The 15865-nt window shown below is 40.9% G+C and overlaps 1 protein-coding gene across 2 annotated transcripts in view; it reads left to right on the top strand.

The window, feature by feature from the left end:
- The window catches only part of NRXN3 (neurexin 3), a 1356989-nt gene that overhangs the window by 51858 nt on the left and 1289266 nt on the right, over nt 1–15865 (top strand). The gene's annotated exons all lie outside the window — the stretch shown is intronic.

The following is a 15865-nucleotide window of genomic DNA, read 5'->3' on the forward strand; positions in this document are numbered from 1 at the left end:
GTGCCTCCCTTCCATGCACCATCACAACCCTTTTCTCTTCTCCTTCCTTATTTTTGATGCTTGCTGTAATAACTCTCAGCCCTGCTTGGTAAATGCAGCCCTCAGTGTTTGCTTTTTTTTTTTCCTTCTCCAGAGCAAAATTCTTGCAAAAACATGCTAATTCTAGCTCATTATGCACCCTGTAGAAAATTACATATAATGGCCTGTACATTCTACATCTGCAGCTTAAAATATTCAAATATGCAAGGAACAAAATGCACTGGAAAATGAAGTGGGCTAACCCCAGTGAGGGCTACTAATAAGATTTAGGCCTAAATCAGAGTCCACATTTAAATAGCTCAGCCTGGAGTTTGTTACACATTTTTTACTTGTCTATTGGTTGTGGCAAAATGGGTTCACTGGTCCCATCCTGGGCACTGGGCTGCGATATGGGGACTAGAGAGAGAGAGATAGGATGGGGGAGGTGGTTCTGTAGAGCTTTGGACTGTGTCAGTGTTTTAGTGTCAACCTCTCATTGGCATGTAGGAAGCTCAATAAGGATGGAGTGGCACTGGAGATGGATTCCTGTCTCACATAGACAGTAATGAAATAGTTAATGACTTAGGCAAAGCTGCTGAAGAAATGAACCCAAGGGTAAGCCACAACATTCCAATATCCAAACTTCAGCAGAAAAATCCAGCAGGTGCTTGGATGCATAAAAGAGGGAGTAAGTTTCTAAGTGAACATTAGTTTGACTCTGAATACAGGCTTTTTAAGTCTACCTCTGGAGTAATGTGTACAGTTTTGGTTGCCCAGATTAGAAAAAGATATCTAGCCATCAGAGAGTTTAAAAGAGGTAACAAATTGGAACCTAATGTCTGGAAAGGCTCATGGTTAATCAGATTTACCTGGAGAAAGTGGACTTTGTGAGGAGACCTAACCGTTTCCATGTCTTAAAGGGGATGTACATGATTTAGGACATGATCTGTTCTTCCTACAGTACAAATGATTATATCAAGGGATGCACCTGGTCTTTAGATTGCAATTTGAAACCTGGTTGGTGTAAGGAGTCACATGACCCAATCCGGCCCGCATCATGGCCCACAACTCTGTCCATAGCTACTTGCCCGGTGAATAGTCTAAAAGCTATTGAGCTCTGGCATCACAGGCCATCATCCTTTATCCATCTCACATCAAGGAAGAGTGGCTGCTCTTTTCTTGCCAACCAATTCTCTATCATTTCACTCTAATAAGTATTTACTGTATATATGTGCATAATATATACATTATCATGTGTAAAGTACGTGTGTGTATAAACCTATATTATATGCTGTGTCAATGTAATATACAAACACTGTGTGCCCGGAGAAGTTCTGCAGCGTTTCTCATCTCACTCCACTATTGGTATGTGGAAAATATTTAGCAAATATATTTCCACAAGATGTTTACCCTGCCTAATGTTTTGTTGTCCCTGTTTTGCATTTGATGTGGAGTGATGTGTATCATTGAAGTGCTATTGCATGGGTGGTTTGCATTTCTCTATAGAAAATCAAACCAAAGCCAAAGAGCTTAAACAGACAGTGGCTAGTCACACTGTCCATTGTTTAAGCATCACATTGTTGTTTAGTTGTGGTGTGTTTTCCCTTTTCCTATTTTACTGGGTGGTGCTGTTTTTGTGCTGTGTGTGTTTTATGTTCCTGTTATTGTTTTTGTGAGTGTGCGCAGTGACCTTATATTTTATCCTTCCTCCTGCTCTTTTCACTTGCCTCCTCCATGATGGACACGCCTCCGTACCTCTACTTAACTGGATGCACAACTTCCTATCTATAGGTAGAAGTAAAGGTAGAGATTGCTTTCTTTTAATTTTAAATCTTGATCTGCTATTGAAATGTTCATGTGTCATGGGGGAAATTTTATTTCTATGAATATGGTTCACATTAGAACTTTAACTAAAAAAGAACTCTCATCAGTCTTTTCCTGTTGCTTTATCTAGAATTTTGGAAGGTGATATTTATTAAGATCAATGCCTCATCTTTGTCTCAAAGGCTCTAGGTGTCTCATCATTTGTAGTGCAATGTGGGCTATACAGAGTGGCAAATGCTCTGTAGTTTAAGAAGCCAGGGCAAAATTTCTGACAATCTGTTTCACACAAGACAGAGCCAGAAGGGCAGGGATCAGTTAGCTGGCACTGATGTCCCTGCCATGTTGGGATGATACCATTGCTGGGCATTTTGACATTGACTGGGATCAGGCCATAAACATTGGAGGGTGGTAAATCAAGTTCTCTTTAACTCGGGTGGAATTTTGTGCTTTCTTGCCTGTTTTCCTTTACTTCCCTGAGTCTTTTAGGTGAAAAAACCCTGTTTTTTCCCCCAAAGGGTACTGAGATGTAAGGAGTGGTGGGGTGAGATGGGGCAGAATCAGCACTACTAAACGGAGGGTCTCTTTTGCAGCTCATTAAAGCAAAGTGAACGAGGTGACTGAACTGATGTGTGGCTCCAACTTGCCTTTCTGCAGTTCACACCTATTGGTAGCATGCAGCAGGGCAGTCATCCATCCCTAATCAAAACTGTCAAAAAAGCTAAGCGTCGCAAACCTGCTGTGGATCTCCAAATGGATTAATTGTTTGGAAGAGGAGAGAAAAGGGGGAGGGAAATTAATTGATAATTTGGGAACACTTACTTAAATAAAATCAACCCCTTTGTCCTAGTTCCCTACCAGCTCTTTGACAGAGTGATTAACAGACTTCATTGTCCTGAGGCCTAGTGCCAAACAAATACACTGCTGGAAAATCTGACCAGTTGAGCTGGCGTGGTCTGGACACAGTGGAGTCTCATACTTGTTCCTGAGCCTATAAGGAACTGGGGGCTGAAATGTCCAATGGAAATGGTATCACTGTGAATTTGGGAGAATGGAGGTGCTGAGGGATTTGCTCACAACGAGCCTTCCTTTGAGGGCACAAATCATCTGTGCCTGGTTACCAATTATCCTTCCTGTGATTCCTGAATTCCACATAGCCACTTGGTTCGGCAAACAGCCTCTCTCTGTAGTGACACTAGATATTACAGCCTGTCTTTTTTCTGATGTATTTGTATTTATTGGGTTCTTAATGATCTGTCAAATTATTTATGTTAATCTGTTGGTTGGGCTGAAAAATTTCCACCGGCTGTTTATAATTTTTGTTCTGGCTAGAAAAAAATAAATTATTTAAAAAAATGTATTGGCTTCATTAGTTGCAGCTCCAAAGTATGCTTTCTTCTGTGTTCCGTTCAAGGTTCCTGAGGCGTTCTAGTTAGGAAGAAGTGCATTCTACACCCACATGTATGCGCTATTAAAAGTGTAAGCTCCTTAGGCCAGGTGTACGCTACAGAATGCTACTGTGACTGAACACAATTGCCAACAATCAAGTTAGTTGACACAGTGCTGAACATGATTTAGCGGTCAGTGTGGACTAAGTCTCTTGTTCAGCCAACCGTGATTACCCGCTCATCCCATCCTTTGGGAGGGGTAATGTTCTGTAGTGTAAACAGGCCTTTTAGGGCTAAACCCTGAAGTCTTTACTCAGGCAAAACTCTAATGGAAGTCTGGGATTGTGGACCATGGGAGTATGTGGTCCACAGTGAATTCAGGTGTTATGGTGAAATAGAATGAAAATGGTAAATTGTTTAAATTTCTAGCAAACTTGCAAACTGCAGTTCTGGTTATAAAGATCAGCTGCTTAAAGTGCCATAATTCTGTGTGAGAAATAACTTAACTTTGAGAGTGTTCAGCTGTGTATATGTAACCACATATGTTCTACAGCCTGCAGAAAAGGCAATCCAGAATGCACCCATGGATGATCTTGGAAGGTCCATGTCACATGCACGGGCAAAGGTTGCATAGAATCACAGAAAGGTAGGGCTAGAAGCAGGGCCGGCTCCAGCATTTCTGCCGACCCAAGCAAAAAAAAAAAAAAAAAAGCGCGATCGGAGGCAACAATTTGGGGGGAAAGAAAGCCGCGGCCGCAATCGGCGGCGGCAATTCGGCGGCAGGTCCTTCGCTCCTAGAAGGAGTGAGGGACCTGCTGCCACTGAATTGCCGCACGTGCCGCCCCTCTCCCTTGGCCGTCCCAAGCACCTGCTTGTTAAGCTGGTGCCTGGAGCCGGCCCTGGCTAGAAGGGACCTCGGTAGGTCATCTAGTCCACTCCCCTGAACTCAGGAAGGATTAAGTATTATCTGAAGAGAAGAATGAGGGGGGATTTGATAGCTGCTTTCAACTACCTGAAAGGGGGGTTCCAAAGAGGATGGAGCTAGGCTGTTCTCAGTGGTACCAGATGACAGAACAAGGAGTAATGTTCTCAAGTTGCAGCGGGGCAGGCTTAGGTTGGATATTAGGAAGAACTTTTTCACTAGGAGGGTGGTGAAGCACTGAAATGGGTTACCTAGGCAGGTGGTGGAATCTCCTTCCTTAGAGGTTTTTAAGGTCAGGCTTGACAAAGCCCTGGCTGGGATGATTTAGTTGGGGATTAAGTCCTGCTTTGATCAGGGGGTTGGACTAGATGACCTCCTGATATTCTATGACCATCCCTGACAGGTATTTGACTAACCAGTTATTAAAACCTTCAATGATGGAGATTCCACAACCTCCCTAGGTAATTTGTTCCAGACCTTAACCACCCATACAGTTAGGAAATTTTTCCTAAAGTCTAACCTCAATCTCCCTTGCTGCAATTTAAGACCATTACTTTTTGTCCTGTCCTCAGCGGATAAGGCAAACAATTTATCACCTTCCTCTTTAAAACAACCTTTTATGTACTTGAAAACTATCATGTCCCCACTCAGTCTTCTTTTCTGCAGACTAAGTAAACCCATTTTCCTTGTAGGTCATGTTTTTTAGACAACTCTCCAGATCTTTCCTGAAGCATGGCACCCAGAACAGGGGACAGTACTTCAGTTGAGGCCTTATGGGTTATCTGAATTTGTAAATCATCTTCAAAAAATGTATTCAATTCATGACTCTGTGTTTGTCATTGGGGGTAACCACCAGTGAATCCCACATCTTGCATTTATGGGTCCTCCTGCAGTAAAATGTTTCTTCTTCATCTCTTGCTTTCAAAGGCTGCAGGACTTTTTCCCCAGTGCATTCATGGAAAGCTGAAGATCACATCTGGGTATTTTTAGGAGTTAGTGGTATTAGCAGACAAAAAAGGAGATGAGACAAAGTGGGGGAGGTAGTATGTTTTATTGGACCAACTTCTGTTGATCCAAGCTTTTGAGCTTACATATAGCTCTTCTCTAGGTTCTGAAGAAGAGCTCTGTGTAAGCTCAAAACCTTGTCTCTCACTGATGGGAGTTGGTCAAATAAAAGATATTACCTTGTTTCTCTAATATCCTGGGACCGCCGTGGCTACAACAATACTGCATACAAAAAAGGAGGAAGGCAGGAAGGCGTCCATGTACTTTCTTCTCCTTAGGTTCTACAAGTTGAGTAGATGTGTAATGCTTGTGATTACATCAGACCCTTGAAATCGAAGAGAAAACTGGTGCTCATAGAGGTAAAGTAAATGTATGATCATCAAATTCAAGGAAGGGTGGGTAAGATTTTTATTTATTTTGGCTTGGATTGTGGTGCCAGTCTTTTCTTATGGAGGAGGGACATGTGAATTACAGAATAATTATGTTGTGTTTATTTCCCTATCCCTTTTTACACATATACATGATATAAAAATAAATCATAAATATTCAACTGTAATTTGTAATTTGAGCTGGAGTTGATGTCTAGTCACATTCTTCTATATCAATTGTTCTCTTGAAAGCCTTTGGTTAAGCACACGATAATTGGCCTTACCACTACCCTTCACTATAAATCCCCTTATACTTGCAGTGTTTTTCCTTTTATTGTCACTGTTGGTTTGGCTTAAGATTCTATTGAGATTGGTCTCCAAAGGAAATGGGCCAAATTCATCCCTGGTGTGATGCCGTTGGTTTCCATGGAGTTGCATCAGGAATGAATTTGACCTAGTGGGTGGAATCCTGGCCCCATTGAAGTCAGTGGCAACATTCTCACTGATTTCGGATGGATCAAGAGTTCACCCAATGAATTGAAAAGATACAAAAATACAGGGAGATTAAGTACAAACCTGATAAAGTAACTGGTTTCTAGGCTATCCTGTAACAGAAGAATGCTCAAAGTGTATCCATAGTGCCACATACAACCCCCAATCCTAAATGTCCTAAAATACTGTCTGTGTTCCTTGCCTTTTCCCCCATCCTTAAATGTGAGGTCAGGGTGAAAAACTGATCAGCTGCAGGTTTTTATTGCTGTCCAATTCAAACATGGAGTAATTTCTTCCCATCAAGGAGGAGGAAGAAAGAATAAGCACATAGCTTGTATGTGGCTTATTTTAGTGTAGTTTGTTTTGTTTTGTTTTCAAATGTGTACTACTAGGGCCTGAAGGCACCTGGTAAATTGCCTGTGTAGCCCTCAGCATGTCAAAAGTCTGGTCAGCTTCCTAGCCCAGGCTAGTCTTAATCCAAGTAAATCTGTCAGACTTTCCAATATTGTGTTTACTCTTTTTGGGTGGGATAGGGTTGTTTTTCTAACACCATGTCATAGTGTTGAATGGGAGGTGATGGCAAAGAAGAAAATTTGACCTTCTTTTGTGGCCTCTGACGTAAATAATTACTGGAGTTTAACCAGTGATTTGCAAAATCATCTCCCGTTCTTTGCCCTAGGATTTAAGAATCATGTGAGTAAATTCAGCTGAGTAGCCAAGGGTTTATGCAAATGTTTAAGTGAAATGCCAGTAACTAATTATGAAGAGAAACTCATTTATGCTCTATAAATATCTAATATAAGACAGGGAAAAAAAGACACCATTACATTTACATTGGCAGCCTTGTCTGTGCTTCTTAAACTGTTGATTTGTCCTGTCAAACGTCTGACATGTGTTTGTGCTTTAAAAGTGAATGTGGATTTTCTGGGTTCCCCTCCCCCTTACCTCTCCTCCTTCTGATTTTTTGAAAATCTGTGTGATTTTTTTTCTCACTTTTAACAGAAAGTAAAAATAAGTTACTTGGTTTATTGGGAGGATTTTGATTTTTGTTTATTTACTTCCTTTTACCGATACTGTTTAAAAAAGTGAAACACTTTGTTTTATGGTTTGTAAATGTCCAATCCATAAAAACAATAGGCTGGAACTGGGTCATTTTAAACATGGAGTTACCTGTCAGTGAGTCACATTTAAATAATTAAAACCAGTGCTGCAGATTTCTTATTTTACCCAATCACAGACTATTTTTAATTTGTATCTAAAATCCTTTATATATATTTAGAAATGGTCAACATTTTCCAGATTTCAAAATCTGAAGGGGGAAAAAAAAGATTTTTTTTCGCAAAACATTTATCCCGGTTTTGTTTACCTATAGAGGTGGAAGACATTTTCTGAATATCAGAATTCTTTTGAAATTTTTCATCAATTTTTTTGAAATTTGACTAACAAAAAAGGACCAAGGTTGTGCAAAAATGTTGCAAAACGTTTTCCTACATTTTAACAATACATTTTAAATGCAGACAGATTAGTTATTACAGTATGAAATCTCCAGACAAAATCATGGTTTTTGCATATGAAAATGTGTGTATATATTTACATGTGTGTGCATGCAAAATATATAATAATGTGTTAAATGTTTGGCAATTTATATATCATTTTAAATATCTTATTTACTGTCTCATTCTCCTTTTTTGAACCTGTATCTTTTATATGTGAATAATCAGCTGACTCTTGATTGGCTTTAATTTTCATTAAGAAGAATGATTCCTCTGAGAGTTATAAACATCGTGGTTGCATTGTGTGTAAACAGCAGCAAAAATATTGTCCTCTTATGTGGTATTGTAGTCTGCTGTTTTTGATGGGGCTCAGGTTTCACTCTGCACAAAGAGAGTATTTAATTGATACCAACTGAAAGGCGCTTTTTTTTTTTTTTTTTTTTTTTTTTTTTTTTTTTTTTTTTTTTTTTTGTTTTTTTTTTTTTTTTTTTTTTTTTTTTTTTTTTTTTTTTTTTTTTTTAAGGCATTCAGTGGTGTGTAGATGCGAAGGCAGAGAAACAGGCCATATGTTTTGTAAAAGCCAGGCTAATAGCACTTTTGATGGACGTCTGATTTTTAAAGTGCTGTATCTTTCATTAAAATTTACATGTAAAGTAAGGGCAAGCGTGGTGACATGAAAGCTAATGCAACTTGCACATCTTGACATAATAACAATCACAAGAAACTGGAGATCCCAGATGGCAGCTTGGCCTTTGCCATCCTTTTAATAAGCTACTAACTGCTAATTATTGCACTCTTTTGGGCAAGTTAATTTACTGTTGACTTTTAAAGAGACACTGTGCCTTTTCCTGGCAGATATTTAGTCCTTTCAGTTAATGTTTTAAAGTGTTTTTTCCCTGCAGGTTGGAGTTTTCCCAGTGGACAGTAACAAAGATGCAAAGCAGCAGAGAGGAGAAAAAAGATAATAATGTTAATAATGTTTTTCCTTTGTAAATACAGTATGTATGTTTTATCTTTGCAAGGACACAGTTTTAGAATTGAAAGGCAGGTAGGTTAGAGCCTGAATTTAATTTTTGTATTTAAATTCTTTTTTTTTTTTTTTAAATTAATGTTAGCTTTATGATTTTTTTTTAAAGTGATTAAAATAAAATCAAACCTTTCCCTTAAATGTGGGAAGCCCTAATAAACCAAACAGACATTGACTAGTGCATGAGAACCTGAGAGTGGAACTGACTAGAAACAGAAAGTGATACTGCTTCAGCATTATTGCTGGAGTTGAATGAAAGGCAAAGTGTAAACGTACAATCATTAATGATTAAGTGTCCATTGGATTTTTGAAATTTTATTTTCTTTTAATATTCCATGTGTGGTCATAGTAAAGCAGGGAAGGGGAACTTATCTCTGTGGTTTTTAAAAAAAAAAATCTGATTTTTCTCTGTATCTGTTGAAAGGTGCTATTAATAAAGAGGCCAGTACAGGATGAAGTTTTGAACTGAGAATGTATTTAGGAATAAAGGAACAGCTGCTGTTTAAATGGACTCTAATTCTGACAGTTAATGCAGTTTTGTGAATGCATGATTCTCTGTGATAACATTTGGGAGGAGTGATGGTGGGTAATAGCTTATTTCCTGGGCTTTATGGTAATGCACAAAGTGATGATAATGTCATCAGAAACTGAAATGGGCCCCTTGTCTTACACAACAGACAGCCCTGCAAAATATGAAACCCAATGAAAGATGCAGGTTTCTTGCTTTAAGGCCCATTGTGGCCTTTCATGGATGAGAGTGATAACATTACTGCATTGAACAGTTGATAAAATATGTGCTGTGTAAGCTGGATCTGATGCATCCGTCATGAATACTCAAAAACAGCAGCCTTGTTTGCAATGCTCTGCCTGATGGTAAATATTGTGACTGGAGATTAGCTGATAATATGCTATACAAATGGTTGTAGAATCATTATTGCAAAGATTGTCATCCTTTTGGTAAGTGTGTAATAGTACCCACCCCCCTCCAGTATTTTCACTCTTAATGACTAAGGGCCAGATTCTGCAACGTGCTGAGTGCCCTCCACAACCACTGAAGTCAAAAGGATTTGAAGATACTCAGCATCATGGGTGGGTGCTCTGTACCTTCCAGGATAAAGCACCATAATGTCTATTTCAGTAGGCTTTTCTTTGAGATGCTGATCTTTGAGATGCCGTCTATGCATTGTTTACATGCATGGTGCCATGGTAGTTTTATTAGGAGCCATAGTCTCCTTTGCATTATACCCCTTTTACATTGGTGTGACTGCTGTTGAATCAATGGAGTAACACTGATGCAAAACTGGATTAATGCAGTGAAGAATAGGGCTCTAGTTGGACAGTGGTCTGGGGAAATATGGATCATTGTCACTAAACTATGCTCTTATTCCTGCTCTTGTTAAAGTCAGAGATGGCAATATATTTAAAAGAAACAATTGTATTAAAACAATTTCTTGGGGTAAGGCTCCAAACACAAAATAGAACTGGTGCTTTGAGAATTTGTGTGTACAATTGTTACCATTAAAATGTCAGCAGCATTTTCCAAAAGTTACCACACAGTGGTGTCTGAGATGCCACATTTCTCTCCTATATGTAGAATAAGAAGAGTCTCTGTAGTATGTGTTAAGTGCTTACTTTTTAACACCAACCGCTGTCTGTGTTGTTTAAAGACATTTTTCTCTGAAAACCCCCATATCAGTTTTGACTGAGGAATTGTTTGTGGCTGTGCTTTTATATATTCAAATGTATGATATAAAATCACACAATCCTTTTATCATTAGAAATTGTTGTTGATAAGAAAAATGTAGAATCTGAGTGTGACGATAACTCTGTTTTTAAAGAAACTATTGTTATCTACAACTAGAATTTATTTTCTAAAGTACATGTTATTTTCATTAAAGAATAGTTTTAATAATGACCAGGGTCATTCTAAATGAGCTGATCACTGCTTCAGATCAGAAAAAATACTCTGTTATGTACAGGGTTAGTTGATGTAAGCCATGAAATATTAAAACTTGGTTATAATAAATGTCTCTGAAGAGCCTTTAGAGACAAGGGAGGTGACCCAGAGACAAGTTACTGGACCAACTTTGTTGGAGAGAGAGACAACCTCTCAAGCTTACACAGAGCTTTTCTTCAGGCCTGGGAAAGGTACTCAGAGTGTCATAGCTAAATACAAGGTGGAACAAATTGTTTAGCATAGGTATTTAACACATATATCAAGTGCCCATTCAAGGTGAAGTGGTTCATTAACACTTCTCCAGTCATAGGGAGGAAAGGGAAAAAAAGCTGGGGGATGGGTTAAGTGTGTTTATAGATTGTTGCAATAAACCATAAATCTAATGTCTATATTCAGTCCATGATTTTTAGTATCTAGCAAAGTTATGAATTTAAGCTCCCAGACTCCTCTTTTGAAAGTGTTATGCATGTTTCCTTTGAGGATGAAGATTGAGAGGTCAGATACAGAGTGATCACTTTGTGAACACTTGCATCTGAAGAAGTGAGGTTCTTACCCACGAAAGCTTATGCTCCCAATACTTCTGTTAGTCTTAAAGGTGCCACAGGACCCTCTGTTGCTTTTTGTGAAAAGTGTTTACCCACAGTTGATATGGTGCTTACCATCTTTGTGTGAGAATTCATTCGAGAGTGTAGTGATTGTCTTGTTTCACCCACTAAAGGCCAGCTTCCTTCAGGACCGAATTGACTTACTCCAGACACGCCTCAACATTAACAACCTCCCTCAGAATACTGTCCTTGCCACCATGGATGTTACCTCCCTGTAACCAACATCCCTCACAAAGACAGCATCACTGCCTGCCTCAAATGTTTAGAAGATTAAGGACAACCCTCAGATATACACCCCAAATGCACTGCCCAAACCATCCATTTCAACCTCACCCATAACAATTTTTCATTCAACAGCACTTCGCCAAAGCATGGGAACAGCCATGGGTACTAGGATGGCTCCCCAATATGCCAGCCTCTTCATGGGCCACCTTGAAGAAGAATTTCTGGACAAATGCACCATGACACTAATGATGTAACTGACATATGTTGTGTGACAGACCCAAACCAGTGGGGTACAGGAGTCTGATAGAGGGCAAATACACTGGTCACTGGATGAGTAGTTTTCTGTTCCCTGAGTGACCAGAGAAGGGGCTGCACTAGAGTAATCAGGAACCTGCTAGAACCAGTTAAGGCAGGCAGGCTAATTAGGACACCTGGAGCCAATTAAGAAGAAGCTGCTAGAATCAATTAAGGCAGGCTAATCAGGGCACCTGGGTTTTAAAAAAGAAGCTCACTTCAGTTTGTGGTGCGAGTGTGAGGAGCTGGGAGCAAGAGGCGCAAGGAGCTGAGAGTGAGAGGGTGTGCTGCTGGAGAACTGAGGAGCACAAGCGTTATCAGACACCAGGAGGAAGGTCCTGTGGTGAGACTAAGGAAGGTGTTTGGAGGAGGCCATGGGGAAGTAGCCCAGGGAGTTGTAGCGGTCATACAGCTGTTACAGGAGGCACTATAGACCGCTGCAGTCCACAGGGCCCTGGGCTGGAACTCGGAGTAGAGGGCGGGCCCAGGTTCCCCCCAAACCTCCCAATTGACTTGGACTGTGGGTTCTTCCAGAGGGGAAGGTCTCTGGGCTGTTCCCCAACCCACATGGTGAATCTGAGGCAAGAAAATCCGCCAATAAGCGCAGGACCCACCAAGATAGAGGAGGAACTTTGTCACAGTTGATATTTTCATCCTCTGGACAGATGACCTAAACTCCCTCATAGATTTCTGCTACAACTTCAACAACCACCACATGCCCATTAAACTCTCTCCAGAACAGTCCCACACTACCATCAAGTTCCTGGACACCATGATCAGCTTCAACAATGGAACCTTATAAACAACTATATAGAGTAAACCCACAAATCACCACACCTGTCTTTATAGATTCAGTAACCACTCCAGACACACCAAGAAATCTGTTATCTACAGCCAGGTACTCCAATACCACTGAATATATTCCAAAGAGAATGTCCAGGATATGTTGTTGTTCATCCTATGAGTTCGAAGATAACCATGACATCACTGATTGATTTGGTTTCTGTCAACATGTGAGTGGCTGATCAGGCCAATTTGAGCTTTGAACTGTCTGTGGCACACTGAATGAGAGATGCCCCTGTGATTTACTTGATTAACAGCGGACATGCTGCTGCTGTGAGATTTACACTGCTGGCACTTCTGCTTTACCTCAGCAGTTCTCCTCTGCTCATAGACTGTAGCTCCAGTATGGGTGAAACTTCACCTGGTAGAACGATCATGAGCAAGATCTTCATTGAGTCAGTGTTGAAATGCCTCAAGGATAATTTGAGGGAATCTTTGAAACGTTTCTTCTGGCTTCCATGAGAGTGTTTCCCCTCTTTTAGCTCACCATAAAAGATCATCTTTGGCAGTCACTCATCTGGCATTCTGGTGACATGGCCTGCCCATCTCATGTGATTTCATCAACAGAGTATGGATGCTTGGAATGCCTGCCCACGTGAAAACCTCAGTATCTGGCTTTGTCTACACTGGCACTTTTGTCATTAAAAATTTTGGTGCTCAGGGGTGTGAAAAAACAGACACCCCCACCCCCAAACGACAAAAGTTTTAATGACGAAAAGCACCAGCTTGGACAGCGCTTCATCAGCGGGGTCTGCTCTTCCATCAGCCAAGTTACCGCCCCTCGTTGGGGGTGGTTTTATTTTGTCGTGGGAGAACTCTCTCCCGGCGACAAAGAGTGGCTACACTGCGTACCTTACAGCAGCACAGCCGCGTTGTTGTAAGGTGCACAGTGTAGACATAGCCTCTGGAACCTTGTCTTGCCATCTTATCCTCATCAGTTTCCTCAGACAGCCCATGTGAAAGTCATTCAGCTTCATAATATGGTGTCTGTACACTGTCCAGGTTTCGCATGCACACCTCAGAGTTGGCAACCCAATGGCTTTGTAGACTTTCAGATTTGTTTGTTGACTATTGCCTCTACGCTCCCACACAATTGCACGTAGTCTGCCAAAGGCCACACTTGTTTTGGCAATTCTAGTGTTGGTTTCATCATTGTTGTGAACTGCACATGACAGTGTACTGCCTGGAGGGTTTGGCCATTCACTGTGATAGTAGGCTGTATATAAGGCTTTTCTAGTGCATGATGGTACATCACTTCTGTCTTCTTGATGTTGATTGTGAGACCAAAGTTGTCACAAGCTGAAGAGAAATAGTCCATACTCCGCTGCATGTCAGACTCAGATTTGGCATTCACGGAACAGTCATCAGCAAACAGCAGGTCACGAACAGTCACTTCCTGTACCTTTGTCTTTGCCTGTAGTCGCCTCAAATTGAAGAGCTTGCCATCAGTCCGGTATCTGATGCCAATCCCAGTGTCACAGTCACAGAAAGCATCTGTAAGTATGGCAGAGAACATCATACTGAAGACAGTTGGAGCCAACACAGCCCCGCTTGACTCCATTGGTGACTAGGAATGGTTCAGATGACTCACCGTTGTCCACAATGTGAGCGAGAATGCCATCATGGAATTGCACAACCATTGTGATGAATTTCTCTGGGCAATCAAATTTTGCCATGATCTTCCAAAGACCCTCCTGACTGACTGTATCAAATGCTTTTGGCAGGTCAATGAAAGTCATGTACAGGTTGGAGTTCTGTTCCTGGCATTTCTCCTGAAGTTGACGAGCTGCAAACTCCATTTCTATAGTCCTGAGTCCTTTCCTGAAGCCACGCTGACTCTCAAGCAAGAGCCCTTGTTCAATGTGTTGCACAAGGCGATTCAGCAGAATTCTGGTGAGAATTTTTCTGGGTATTGACAACAAGGAGATGCCCCGATAGTTGTTGCAGTTGTTGTTGTCTGTTACCTTTTGACTTGTACAAGTGGATGATGGGATGCATTCTTGTACTCTAGGGGTATAGACCCTGGAGTCCACATTGACTGGAAAAAGTCCAGGATATACACCTTAACACACTCATAACCATCTTCACCAAATAAGGACACTCCACCAGAGAAGTAGATCGCATCATGGAATGGGCCACCCAAATACCCTGAGAGAACCTACTTCAGTACAGAAATAAAAACCCCTCTGATTGCACACTTGTAGTTGTCACCTACCACCCCACACTGGAACCATATGGGGTAGCATTAAACAATTACAAGCCATGCTCAATGGGGACCACATCCTGAAATAAATCTTTCCTGAACCCCCTCTTCTGGCCTTCAAGCAGCCCCGCAACCTCTCCAAACTCATCATCAGAAGCAAGCCGCCCACAGACCAGGACCTACCAACTGAACGCAGCACCAGTCCCTGCCAGAACAACAGATACAAAACCTCTACTCATATCTCTACTGCTAGGATGATTAACACACCTTTCAAGATTCATGGGTCTGACACTTGGCTATCACAACATGATATAGCTCATCCAGTGCACTAAATGTCCCAATATCATCTATGTGGATGAAACGAGACATGCTCAAATGAAATCACAGAAAAATGATAAAAGACAAACACACTGTGTCACCTGTGGGAGAAAACTTGTCTCGACATCTCCCCTCTCTGTCCTCATCCTCAAAAGAAACATGCACAACACCTTCAACTTTCCCTCCTTATGATTGGAGAGGTGTTAATGAGCCTCTTCATCCTGAATGGTCCCTTGAAATATGTGTTAACTACTTATGCTAAACAATCTGTTCCACCCTGTATTTAGCTATGGCATGCTGAGTACATTTCCCAGACCTGAAGAAGAGCTCTGTGTAAGCTCGAAAGTTTGTCTCTCTCACCAACAGAAGTTGGTGCAATAAAAGTATTATCTCTCCCACCTTGTCTCTCTAATATCCTGGGACCAACAGGGCTACAACATCACTGCATACAACTGAAGAGCCTTTGTCTTTTTAATGTGTTTCTGGGCTGGATCTATGAATAATTCTTGATTTATCCTAAGATGTTGGGAATCAAACTGTGAACAGTCATTTTCCAGATTGGTGACTGTAGATAAAAGAACTTCATATACCGTTTGGCTTGCCTTGTGAGTTAGGATTGGAAACCTGGACAGCACTTTGCTAGATCATGAAACGCAGATTACAGAACCTTGGCTAGCTCTGTGATAAAGCGATTGTCAGTGTAAATTGTAGAACCCTGGACAGCTCATGGCAGTCCTTAGAGTTTGCATTTCAGAACCTTGGAGAGCTTCTTCCATTTTCTGTGAGTTTCTGGTTACATGAGCCTGGACAGCTCCTTGCAAGTCCTGCAAGTTCAACTAGCCTAACACTTTTATCATGTCCTTTAGGGCCAGATTCGGATAACCTT

Source organism: Terrapene carolina, unplaced genomic scaffold (assembly GCF_002925995.2).
Source record: "Terrapene carolina triunguis isolate 2854851 unplaced genomic scaffold, T_m_triunguis-2.0 Scaffold96, whole genome shotgun sequence".
In the NCBI taxonomy this organism is placed as follows: Eukaryota; Metazoa; Chordata; order Testudines; family Emydidae; genus Terrapene; species Terrapene triunguis.